Below are 13,502 nucleotides of genomic sequence, written 5' to 3'. Positions count from 1 at the left end.
GTAGATCATGTGTGTGTGCATTCAGTAGATCATGTGTGTGTGCATTCAGTAGATCATGTGTGTGTGCATTCAGTAGATGTGTGTATGCATTCAGTAGGTGTGTGTATGCATTCAGCAGATGTGTGTATGCATTCAGTAGATGTGTGTGTGCATTCAGTAGATGTGTGTGTGCATTCAGTAGGTGTGTGTATGCATTCAGTAGATCATGTGTGTGTGCATTCAGTAGATGTGTGTATGCATTCAGTAGATGTGTGTGTGCATTCAGTAGATCATGTGTGTGTGCATTCAGTAGATCATGTGTGTGTGCATTCAGTAGATGTGTGTGTGCATTCAGTAGATCATGTGTGTGTGCATTCAGTAGATGTGTGTGTGCATTCAGTAGATCATGTGTGTGTGCATTCAGTAGATGTGTGTGTGCATTCAGTAGATGTGTGTGTGCATTCAGTAGGTGTGTGTATGCATTCAGTAGATCATGTGTGTGTGCATTCAGTAGATGTGTGTATGCATTCAGTAGATGTGTGTGTGCATTCAGTAGATCATGTGTGTGTGCATTCAGTAGATCATGTGTGTGTGCATTCAGTAGATGTGTGTGTGCATTCAGTAGATCATGTGTGTGTGCATTCAGTAGATGTGTGTGTGCATTCAGTAGATGTGTGTATGCATTCAGTAGATGTGTTTATGCATTCAGTAGATCATGTGTGTGTGCATTCAGTAGATCATGTGTGTGTGCATTCAGTAGATGTGTGTGTGCATTCAGTAGATGTGTGTATGCATTCAGTAGATGTGTGTGTGCATTCAGTAGATCATGTGTGTGTGCATTTAGTAGATCAGGTGTGTGTGCATTCAGTAGATCATGTGTGTGTGCACACAGTAGGTGTGTGTGCATTCAGTAGATGTGTGTGTGCATTCAGTAGGTGTGTGTGTGCATTCAGTAGATGTGTGTATGCATTCAGTAGATGTGTGTGTGCATTCAGTAGATGTGTGTGCAGTCAGTAGATGTGTGTGTGCATTCAGTAGATGTGTGTGTGCATTCAGTAGATGTGTGTGTGCATTCAGTAGGTGTGTGTGTGCATTCAGTAGATGTGTGTATGCATTCAGTAGATGTGTGTGTGCATTCAGTAGATGTGTGTGCATTCAGTAGATGTGTATGTGCATTCAGTAGATGTGTGTGTGCATTCAGTAGATGTGTGTGCATTCAGTAGATGTGTGTGTGCATTCAGTAGATGTGTGTGCATTCAGTAGATGTGTATGTGCATTCAGTAGGTGTGTGTGTGCATTCAGTAGGTGTGTGTGAGCATTCAGTAGGTGTGTGTGTGCATTCAGTAGATGTGTATGTGCATTCAGTAGGTGTGTGTGTGCATTCAGTAGGTGTGTGTGAGCATTCAGTAGGTGTGTGTGTGCTCTGATGAGGTGATGTAGACTTTAATGTTTCTGAACCTGTGAAAGGCATTTAATGAGGTGCAACTGAGTCCTGAGGGGAAACACTACGGTATCATCACCTCACAAGGCTGCTGTCTATTACACCTGCCTTTGTGTCCAAATATTTACCTGAAACATGATGCGGTGAAGTCGAGCAGGTAATGAAGATTAAGAGCTCACCTGAGACTCAACAGAAACAGCTTTTATTCTCTTTCATCAGGAGTTTGATTTATTATGATGATTGGTAATTAAAGATGAGTTTTAAGGGATAAAATTACTGACTACAGAAGGACTTTTAAACATTATTATTGTGTTGTTTAAAAAAATAATATTAACTTGATTTCTTTGCATTATTCGAGGTATGAGGGGTCACAATAATAATATTATGATTATGACCCCTCATACCTCGAATAATGCAAAGAAATCAAGTTTATATAAATTTTTTAAACAACACAATAATAATGTTTAAAAGTCCTTCTGTAGTCAGTAATTTTATCCCTTAAAACTCATCTTTAATTACCAAAATTACATATTTAAATGTTCATTTTCCTTGAAAAAAGTGTCTTCATGTCTTAAAATAGCTTGAATGTAACTCGACACTCTTGCCTCATTTAGTATACAGTTCTATGAATATGCAAATGAGCCCCGCCTCCACTCACTCACTCACTCTGAGATCCACTCGTTGACGATCACACCTTGATCTGATTGGTTACAAGGTACTTTGTGACGTCAGAAACACCAGCGATTTCAAAGCGTGTTTTTGAGACTGTCTTTGGTTCACTGCAGTTTTAAGCAGAAAATACTCAGCAATGCTGTCGACTTATGAACTTACACATGGTTTGTCTTAAAGCAGATTAAAAACACCACATAGACACATAAACAACATTAAAAGCTGGATTTTCTTCAACTTGAAATCTTCTGAAACCAGAAATTTGGAAGAAATGTTGTCAGTAGTTTGTAGAATCAGTCAAAAATGTTAAATTAACTCAAACGGATTTACATATAAATAATAAATCCAGAGAAACTGCAAATTTTTCAGCGGTCTGTCTCTTAATTTATTTCCAATATCCATTTTTGTCAAAAATGACCTCATCACAATGCCATGAATGAAATACAGTAATTTTGCATTTTAATCCAACTTTGTGTAAAATTATTAAGTCGGTTATGAAGACATCTTTTGCGTGAGAATCGTCCACAAAAAGAGACATGAACAAATCAAGACAGTCGATGTGGATCTAATGCTGAGTTTAACTACACTTTACTAGAAGCTTTTTACTTTTAAGTTTGAGTTTACTCACATATTAATCATGCATTTCATACCTTCATGTTTTTTACATTTATGCACATTTTCTCGTTTCATGCATTACTTGGGAATCAAACCCACAACCATACAAGTCATTATGTTTAATGACATTCAGAGTACAACTGTAAAAGTAGCAGTTTCCGTGTCAATGATTTATGATTCTGTCATGCTTTATTGGTGTTCTGTGTCAGTCAGGCTCATTGAGTTATGATTTATGAATTAGTGGTTAAGAGCAGCTAAAAATCTAATTAACCATTGAGTCAAGTGGCCACAGACAGAAACCCAGAGAGAACGAATGTGACGAAACAAGCGTGCCGTCTTACATAAATACAGCTGGAGTGGAGACGGACTTCCCAGCATGCACTCTGAATGAGAATGACGTTCCAGACACTTCCATTGTGTCACTCACATGAGATCCGCCAAAAGAGGTTATGCATTAATGCCACTTTCCCTACGGAACACGGCCTGAGTGGCAAAAAACCTGCAATATGACTGGATTTAATATTTATATTTATAAATACAATATAGGTCTAAATCCATGTGATCACTTACATCAGTGTTATATATATCATCATATCGTCCAGCCCTAAAACTTGTGTAGTTTATTGTTAATGTTTATTTAAAAACATCTAATTATGCAGAATATAAGACGGTAAATATTTAATTGATGAGTTGTCAATACAATATAACAATATAATATATAGGGTTTGATTTTACTCCATAATTCAGCATACTGACACAAAATTACTGCAAATCCACCATTTTCTCTGCCTGGATCCAGTTACTGTGAATCGCAGCGATTCATTTGCTTCTCTGTTCTGTAGCTTTAGCAGTCTGTAAAAATATACCTCAGATTTATTGTCAAATCTATTTATATAGTCAATCTTTCCCAAAGCTCTTTCCCGTTTTAGATGCGGTTTGATGCTGTCGCTCGGTGTTTCTGCCACTCAGTGGGCGTGGCCGCAGTCACTCCGTTCAGCGGTGACGTCACGCACACCATCCAATCAATTACCCACGGATAAAATCAAGCCCCGCCCATTATTTTTTTTTTCTTGTTCGAGAAGCGTTTCACTCGATTTCCTATGCCTAGGCTACAGCGATAACATTCTTAGAAAAATGTTCAGAATATGTGTCAAAACATGATATTATTATCAGAATGAGTGGAGCACACAGGTTTAAATGTGTAAATAAAACAATCACCTCAAAAGGAACGACAAAATGCTATTTATTTTGAAATCATATATATATATATACACACACTGTGACATCGTGTGACTGTGGTGCATATATATATATATATATATATATATATATATATATATATATATATACAGTGCTGTATAATGATCTTCATGTAGCCTACATTAAACCTTTTTTGACCATGTTCCTCTGAAAAGAGATTCACAATTTATTTTTAAATCAGCCACATCACGTGACTGTGGTGCATATATAACTATCTATATATACACTGTGCTGAATAATGATTTTCATGCAAGGGAAACCTTTTTTGACTATGTTCCTCTGAAAAGAGAACATATGAAACGGAAGATGGAGATATTATGACGCGACGCCGTCTATAGCGCGCGCGCCATAATGAATGTCTGTAATGACGCGTTCTCATCATATGGCTCATCATAATGTGTCATAAGCGCCGTGAGGGGCTCCATGTTTGAGCTCCATTACTGCTGGAGTCATGAGAGGCTCTGTGGACCTTCCTCCTGTCTCACTGTCTCATCGCAAACTCTTGTGCACCCTCTGGTGCTTGCTAGACTCCAAAACTTCTTTGTGTTGCATGCTTAGCAGATTGTCTTCCTTGTCTCTGAGGCTGCTCATTATTCAGAGACAGCAAGAGCTCAGGTCATCTGCAGCTGGCGTACTGAAGAAGAAGAAGAAGAAGAAGAAGGAGGAGGAGGAGGAGAAGAAGAAGAAGGAGGAGAGAAGAAGATGGCGAACATTCTCCTGCTCTAAACCGGGAACAACTTCAGAACAGAAGATCCAGGATCCAGGCGTGAGTATTCGGTTTCTCGACCCGTATAACGACGCGTTTGAGCTAGGGATCCGTGGAGAGGAACGATCTGGAAACGCGCTTGCTTCTCAACAGAACAGAACCGAGCGAATCCTTCGGAACGGGCACCTTGGTGCATGTAAAGTGACGCGTCTCCTCCAGAGCTTCTGATCGCTCGCGTGTTTTTCGGTCGGTTGAGGGACGCGTTGCGCGTCTGACGGGAGCGTTGGAAGCCATTGCGCGGATTTGGAGCTCCGCGTCCATTAGTCAAGGAGAGAGAGAGAGAGAGAGAGAGAGAGAGACAGACAGACTGACGGACGCGACGCGAGCGAACGCGCGCGCAGTACGCTCTCGTGACGTGACGGTGTAGTTACAATGTAACGCTAGTGTTGTTGATGTTGTTATTGTGTGTGTTTTTCGCGCCGGGCTCCAGGTGTTTGTCCCCGCAGGTGTAGAATGACACCAGAAAATGGAGTCTCGCTGGAGTCTCGCTGGAGAACAAAGGTTGACTTTCTCCTGGCCACTGCATGGACCTGGACGCGCCGCGAGCGAGGCGTTTGGTGACACATTTCACGCTTCTTTGCACTTTTTTGCTCAGTTACTTTGACCAAAGCGCGATATTTTTAATAACACTCACGCTGCGGTTTGTTATTGTGCCGGTTTTAAAGTGAAATGCGGTTTAGTTGAAGGCTTCATGATGACTTTAGCATGTTTCTGATGAATACTACGGTGGCCTACAGACGCTCCTACAGAGTTCCTTCTCTCTTTACTGTCATTTTAGTGCATTTTCAGTCATGCATATCAATGCATTATGTTGATGAGCCATGGTCTCAGAACTTATGAATCAATTAATACTGAACTTTTTGGTTATACAGTTCCCTTAGTGCACCTGTGTGTTGTTTTGGACCAAATGTGAAGCTTCTGCTTGGAAGTGAAAGTGAGTGTTTGTGCACTTGTCTGGTTTAATAGTTTAATAATCTGACATGCATGTATGATTGTGACACGCTCAACATAATTGCACACCATCAGAGCATTTTGGTGGAAGAGAAGATGTCTGTGTCTGTGTGTGTTTGTGTGTGTGTGTGTGTGTGTGTGTGTCCTTCTGCAAACGCGCTGGCCACTGTGAAATCCCGCTGACAAAGACAGCGCGCTCACACACACACACACACACAAACACACACACACACACACACACACTCTCTCAATGCGACAGACGCAGGCCAGAGGAACTCAAAATGGTGGCACGTCTCCCATGTCAGGGCAAACAGGTTCTCTCACATGAAGGTTACTGGCTGTTTTTCAGACACTGCTTGTGTCTGATGTTTCTAAGCAGGTTCTTTATGGTTTTATGTAGACGTATGCACATTGTTTGTAACATTTTACTGATTTCACTTAAATGTTTTATGGATTTGCAACCAATGCATATGTGATCTTGTTCTTCCAGCTAGTCATTTCTCTCAGGCTGTAAATTTTAGGGGAATTTTCCCTGTAGTTTCACTGTAATGACTGTGATCTGGTCGAGTGTCTGACCTGGAAAAGCTAAAAGCCGTCTTATGCAACTGTTGACACACAGCGATGGCTCATGGTTCAAGCTCACCGCTGACCCACTTTTCATGAAGATCCAGTCTAAAGCCTGTTCAACTCGCAGGAGAAACGCTTGGAACGCTCCTAAACCTGTGCTTTGTTTTCAGGAGTATCAAGCTTTATTTCCACAATGCAAAGTCTCAAAGCAGCTTCACGAGACATATAAATCATGCAAACTTCATCAAATATGAAGTGAAGTCCACTTGAGAAAACAGAACGTTTACAGTGTCTCATGTTGTAGTATTTCTGGGAGATGATTGTAGATGATGATCCGTTGTAGACATCAGATCCGTTTATGACTCTGAGTAAGGGTTATTGCACGTTCTTTATTGTCTCTTTGTCATGTTGAACACAGAAAACGAATGAATAGACACAAAGGCGTCTCATCTATTTTTAATGATAAACCAATGAGGATGAAGTTAACAGTGTAAACATGAGCTCCGTTCCAAACCCCATGAGCTGCCTACCTAGAATGGAAAATTCACTATTTTACCCAGTACGAGTGTTAGTATGATTTGTAATAGCGTTGATGTAAAACTCTATTGAGTGACTTGTGAGTGCTATTTGTGTGGCACACTAGAGTTTTGTGTTAATGACCTGTTGACTTGATTTCATGTGTAAAGCGACTGTGTTTTGCACTGGAACCGCAGCTCATATTGAATGCAGTGTTATTTTCCAGGTGTCGACTACAACATGTTCATCAGTGGATGATTGAATGGTTTATTGCTTTACTAAAACATTTAGACTATGCTAGCTTGTAATAGCTGATATTTCAGATGTTTCCCTAATGTTTCAGCATTAGCAGAGACTCCACGGCTGCAACTAACTGTTGATTGTTTCTTTGAGGATTTTTTAGTTTCTGCATTATTTCCAATGGGAAAAAGTTCCACATGCGCATCTTGGCCAGTGTTTTCATCCAAACAACATACACATGGAAATCTATAAGATCAAATCTAGTGAATGTAAACTATGCTATACATTTATAATATAAACACCACGTTCTAAATTAAAGCAGAAGTTTAAATAACTAAATTAAATGTTTTTTTAACCGTACACTATAAGAGCTTGATGTTTTTCAGTAACTAGTTTATTTCAAAAGTCCACTTCAAACATTCTACTAACTATAATTAACTTTACTTTACTGAACCCTATCAGTCTACTAATACTCTAATGAGAGTTAGTTGACATGTAGTTGCAAAGTTACTTTTACAAAGTTAGTGTTTGTCTAAAGTGGACTATTGATATAAAGTGTAACTGTTTTTTCTAATCACATGTACATTGTACACTCAGTTTGCTCATCAGCCTGATGTTATTTGCACTAATTAGTTATTTTGTAGTTGAAGACGAAACTGAACAACAACAAACTACTGGAGACCAAAACATCAATTCATGCAAATGTCGACGAGGAGTTAAAAAAGATAGTTTTATCTAAAATCACATGCGAACAGGGCAAAGATGTCATTCTAGTGCACTAGTGCAGGATAATTAGTGTTCATGTCAAAAACCAAGTGTACTTTGAGCTTATGCACATCTAGTGGAGTCTGAAATATCGTAATTATGAGTTTCAGGCACATGAAGGACCAAATTATGTCATATTTACAAGTGGGAAACTCTGAACACGGAATAATACGAGTTGACATGTCTGTTGACTTCTCTGCAATAAGCTTGAGTAGTATTTGTTTTTTGTTGTTGTTGTGATTAAGTTTCACTGGTGTCTAAAAGTATTGTATTTTTTGATTTTAGGGCTGCATGATTTGGGGGCAAAATATCATATTTTTTAAATCACAAATTAATGTGACTATAAAGATAATAATAATAGTTTTTTTTTTTTTTACTAAATTAAAATATTGAACCCTAATAAAAGGAGTATTTAAGAAAAATAATAATTTCATGATAATTTCATTATAACTGTAAAATGACAATATTAATATCTTGAATGGGTCCTATTATTCTTTTCCACTTTTTCAACTGTAGTTAGCTTGTAATGTTGCTGTTTGAGCATAATAAAGATCTGCAAGGTTACAAAAGTCATTAGTATTGATGTAGTGTTTACCGGAGCTTTTGTAAGGCTGTTCACCGATGCTTGGGAAAATTATCCATGGTTTTGTGATCGATTACTGTTTGCATAATCATAGTTTTCAGACAAATATTAAATGGTGGATAACATCGTATCTTAAAATGTATAAGAAAATTACAACAAAAAAACATACCACTCTGAAACATCCTGTGAAATCTGTGCTTGAAATCTGTTCCGCACAATCCAAATCTAAATATTAAAAATTGCGTCCATTTCAAAACAATTCAGGTCTGATTCAGACCCTGACAATGTTAACAAAGAAGATTGTTAACATTGTCAGGGTCTGAATCGGACCTGAATTATTTTGAAATGGACGCCATCGTTAATATTTAGATCTGAGTAGAGCTCACGGTTATGAAGGTTTGTGACATTTCCCGAAAACACGCTAAAGCACAGCCAATCACAACACACTGGGTCAGCTGACCAATCACAGCACAGTTCGTATTTCGGAAGGAGGGGCTTCAGCGAAAACGACGCAATCAACCAGACTGGAGAGAGAGGAGCTGTGATAATGTAAAATATGTGAAAAATAATGTATTTTTTGAACAATCAAGCATACTCTAATACACCCCAATAACAAAATCAAGACTTTATAAAAGGCCTTAATAGCACCCCTTTAATTTCTTCATTTTCAAACGTTAAACCATAGAGCTTTTATTGTGACGGAAAACCGCAGGGAGCCTTAAATCTGTTATTTTGTTAACAGATGAATAGATTTCATTTCAGTTAATTTTGACTGATTTTAATGTATTGGTTGATGAGTGTGAGATAAAGACGACGTTCTGTTGCTCTGGATCTCCCGGAGGATTTACAGTCTGGATTCAGTGAATGTTGGAGTAAGATTTCATCTGAATAATTTGGTTATACGCTGAATAATAAGGCAGGAGATGTGGAGAAGCGTCACTTTAATTACTCTCAATGTTTAGGAGTTACAATGTTTCTTATGTCTCGCGATGTTTCTCCTAAAATTCCATTTTGGAATCTTTGACTTTGGATTGCATTGAGAATGACTTTGAAGCCTCGTATGAGATCATGAGCTCTCGCTAGTGGTGTGTGAGCAGTGCGCTGCGTTTCAGACTGGGTTAAGAGGCAGCTGAAGGGCTTCCATTTTGATGGTCGAGTGATTTGAGCAACAAAATGGACCTTTCAGCAGAAATTCACAGAAGCGCTGAAGTTTGGAGTCGTTCCTCAGGCAGCCGGACAGAGAAAGACACGAGACACACAAAAGCCAATTGAAATGGTCCAGTGGACGCTTTCTTGACATGATGCATGGGCTTATCTGTGTTATATAATGTTCTGGTGGACATTAGAAACAGACCCTCGAGTAAAGACTGTGTTTATTTACGTAACCTGGTTTTGTTCATAATTAGTTGTGCTTTGGGTGTTTTTATTGAAATTACAGTAGCCTGATGGTTCAAAGATCTGTGTTATTATTAGTTTAAGTGGATTCTCTTCTCAGATGATCGCTGATATGTGTGTGTTCACAAGCGTTCTGGTGCGAGTGTGTGTGTGTTTGAGATCCTCCAGACCGGTTTCGTGTTCGTCTGAAGGATCCTGATGAAGGATGTGGCCGTCAAGGTTCTGTTGGACCACAAACCACAGATCACACCTGAACATCACATCTCTCTCTCTCTCTCTCTCTCTCTCTCTCTCTCTCTCTCTCTCTCTCTCTCTCTCTCTCTCTCTCTCTCTATCTATATATATATATATATATATATATATATATATATATATATATATATCTTCCTCTCTCTCTCTCTATATATATATAGATAAATCTCTCTCTCTCTCTTCCCCTCTCTCTCTCTCTCTCTCTCTCTCTCTCTCTCTCTCTATATATATATATATCTTCCTCTCTCTCTCTCTATATATCTCTATATCTATATATCTCTCTCTCTATCTATCTATCTATCTATCTCCTATCACTCTATCTCGATCTATCTATCTATCTATCTATCTCTCTCTCTCTCTATCTTAATCTCTCTATCTCTCTCTCTCTATTTATCTCTCTCTCTATCTCTCTATCTCTCTATCTCTACTCCCCCCCATACAAACACACACACAGTGAGTCTTATGACACTATTAGTAGTTTTATACTGTATATATACGTCCATTTGGCTAAATACATTAGGCTATTGAAATTAACGTATTATTGAAAATATACTCAAAATGTGTATTACATATTTCAATATGTAATTAATATTTATAATGAATAATATTCATATAATTAATAAAAAATAATAATATTATTAATATTAACATAAAAAACTGAAATAATATTAAGATTGTATTAAACTGTACCATTATGGAAACATCTGGAACCATAAAGTTAATTTACCTGTATCAACACAGTTTCTGATATAAATATTAATAATAATAATAATATACTTATATTAATAATATAAAATAATTACACATTTTAATGTTTTTAAAAGAGGTCAAAAATATGGAATATTATTGCAATGTAAATCAGCTGTTTTCTATGTGAATATACAGTAAAGTGTAATTTATTCCTGTGATCAAAGCTGAATTTTCAGCATCATTACTCCAGTCTTCAGTGTCACATGATCCTTCAGAAATCACTATAATATGATGATTTGATGCTCAAGAAACATTTATGATTATTATCAGTTCATATTTTTGCGGAAACTGATACATTTTTATATTACTTTTATTAATCAAGGATGTATTAAATTGCACTAAAAGTGACAGCCGAGACATTTATAATGTTACAAGTTTCAAATAAATGCTGTTCTTTTCAACTTTCTCTTCATCAGAGAATCCATGAACTGCTTTCTGATCTCCAGCAGCGACTGAGCCTGAGATCAGACTGGTGTTTGTGGAGGTCCTCTGGTCCAGCAGAGCCTGAGCCTGAGATCAGACTGGTGTTTATGGAGGTCCTCTGGTCCAGCAGAGACTGAGCCTGAGATCAGACTGGTGTTTGTGGAGGTCCTCTGGTCCAGCACAGACTGAGCCTGAGATCAGACTGGTGTTTGTGGAGGTCCTCTGGTCCAGCAGAGACTGAGCCTGAGATCAGACTGGTGTTTGTGGAGGTCCTTTGGTCCAGCAGAGACTGAGCCTGAGATCAGACTGGTGTTTGTGGAGGTCCTCTGGTCCAGCAGAGACTGAGCCTGAGATCCGACTGGTGTTTGTGGAGGTCCTTTGGTCCAGCAGAGACTGAGCCTGAGATCAGACTGGTGTTTGTGGAGGTCCTCTGGTCCAGCAGAGACTGAGCCTGAGATCAGACTGGTGTTTGTGGAGGTCCTCTGGTCCAGCAGAGACTGAGCCTGAGATCAGACTGGTGTTTGTGGAGGTCCTCTGGTCCAGCAGAGACTGAGCCTGAGATCAGACTGGTGTTTGTGGAGGTCCTCTGGTCCAGCAGAGACTGAGCCTGAGATCAGACTGGTGTTTGTGGAGGTCCTCTGGTCCAGCAGAGACTGAGCATGAGATCAGACTGGTGTTTGTGGAGGTCCTTTGGTCCAGCAGAGACTGAGCCTGAGATCAGACTGGTGTTTGTGGAGGTCCTCTGGTCCAGCAGAGTCGGGCCTGAGATCAGACTGGTGTTTTTGGAGGTCCTCTTGTCGAGCAGAGACTGAGCATGAGATCAGATTGGTGTTTGTGGAGGTCCTCTGGTCCAGCAGAGACTGAGCATGAGACCAGACTGGTGTTTGTGGAGGTCCTCTGGTCCAGCAGAGACTGAGCCTGAGATCAGACTGGTGTTTGTGGAGGTCCTCTGGTCCAGCAAAGACTGAGCCCGAGATCAGACTGGTGTTTATGGAGGTCCTCTGGTCCAGCAGAGACTGAGCCTGAGATCAGACTGGTGTTTGTGGAGGTCCTCTCGTCCAGTAGAGACTGAGCCTGAGATCAGACTGGTGTTTGTGGAGGTCCTCTGGTCCAACAGAGACTGAGCATGAGATCAGACTGGTGTTTGTGGAGGTCCTCTGGTCCAGCAGAGACTGACCCTGAGATCAGACTGGTGTTTGTGGAGGTCCTTTGGTCCAGCAGAGACTCAGCCTGAGATCAGACTGGTGTTTGTGGAGGTCCTCTTGTCGAGCAGAGACTGAGCATGAGATCAGATTGGTGTTTATGGACGTCCTCTGGTCCAGCAGAGACTGAGCATGAGACCAGACTGGTGTTTGTGGAGGTCCTCTGGTCCAGCAGAGACTGAGCCTGAGATCAGACTGGTGTTTGTGGAGGTCCTCTGGTCCAGCAAAGACTGAGCCTGAGATCAGACTGGTGTTTATGGAGGTCCTCTGGTCCAGCAGAGACTGAGCCTGAGATCAGACTGGTGTTTGTGGAGGTCCTCTCGTCCAGCAGAGACTGAGCCTGAGATCAGACTGGTGTTTGTGGAGGTCCTCTGGTCCAACAGAGACTGAGCCTGAGATCAGACTGGTGTTTGTGGAGGTCCTCTGGTCCAGCAGAGACTGAGCCTGAGATCAGACTGGTGTTTGTGGAGGTCCTCTTGTCCAGCAGAGACTGAGCCTGAGATCAGACTGGTGTTTGTGGAGGTCCTCTGGTCCAGCAGAGACTGAGCCTGAGATCAGACTGGTGTTTGTGGAGGTCCTCTGGTCCAGCAGAGACTGAGCCTGAGATCAGACTGGTGTTTGTGGAGGTCCTCTGGTCCAGCAGAGACTGAGCCTGAGATCAGACTGGTGTTTGTGGAGGTCCTCTGGTCCAGCAGAGACTGAGCCTGAGATCAGACTGGTGTTTGTGGAGGTCATCTGGTCCAGCAGAGACTGAGCATGAGATCAGACTGGTGTTTGTGGAGGTCCTCTGGTCCAGCAGAGACTGAGCCTGAGATCAGACTGGTGTTTGTGGAGGTCCTCTGGTCCAGCAGAGACTGAGCATGAGATCAGACTGGTGTTTGTGGAGGTCCTCTGGTCCAGCAGAGACTGAGCCTGAGATCAGACTGGTGTTTGTGGAGGTCCTCTGGTCCAGCAGAGACTGAGCCTGAGATCAGACTGGTGTTTGTGGAGGTCCTCTGGTCCAGCAGAGACTGAGCATGAGACCAGACTGGTGTTTGTGGAGGTCCTCTGGTCCAGCAGAGTCGGGCCTGAGATCAGACTGGTGTTTGTGGAGGTCCTCTGGTCCAGCAGAGACTGAGCCTGAGATCA

General features: G+C 40.7%; 1 protein-coding gene across 3 annotated transcripts in view; it reads left to right on the top strand.

The window, feature by feature from the left end:
* Positions 1–4,429: 4,429 nt before the first annotated feature.
* Positions 4,430–13,502, top strand: part of znf462 (zinc finger protein 462) — a 111,738-nt gene continuing 102,665 nt past the window's right edge. The window contains exon 1 of one of the 3 annotated variants that reach the window (XM_077235446.1): positions 4,430–4,730. The gene's annotated coding sequence lies outside the window, so the exon portion shown is untranslated. Of the gene's footprint in view, positions 4,731–4,763; positions 5,288–13,502 lie in introns of those variants that run through there. The other 2 variants (XM_077235444.1, XM_077235445.1) reach the window with 2 other exon arrangements.

This window comes from Siphateles boraxobius, unplaced genomic scaffold (genome assembly GCF_051911475.1).
Source record: "Siphateles boraxobius isolate OS27281-9 unplaced genomic scaffold, OSU_SipBor_1 192, whole genome shotgun sequence".
Classification (NCBI taxonomy): Eukaryota; Metazoa; Chordata; class Actinopteri; order Cypriniformes; family Leuciscidae; genus Siphateles; species Siphateles boraxobius.
This window is presented reverse-complemented; position numbering and strand designations above follow the sequence as displayed.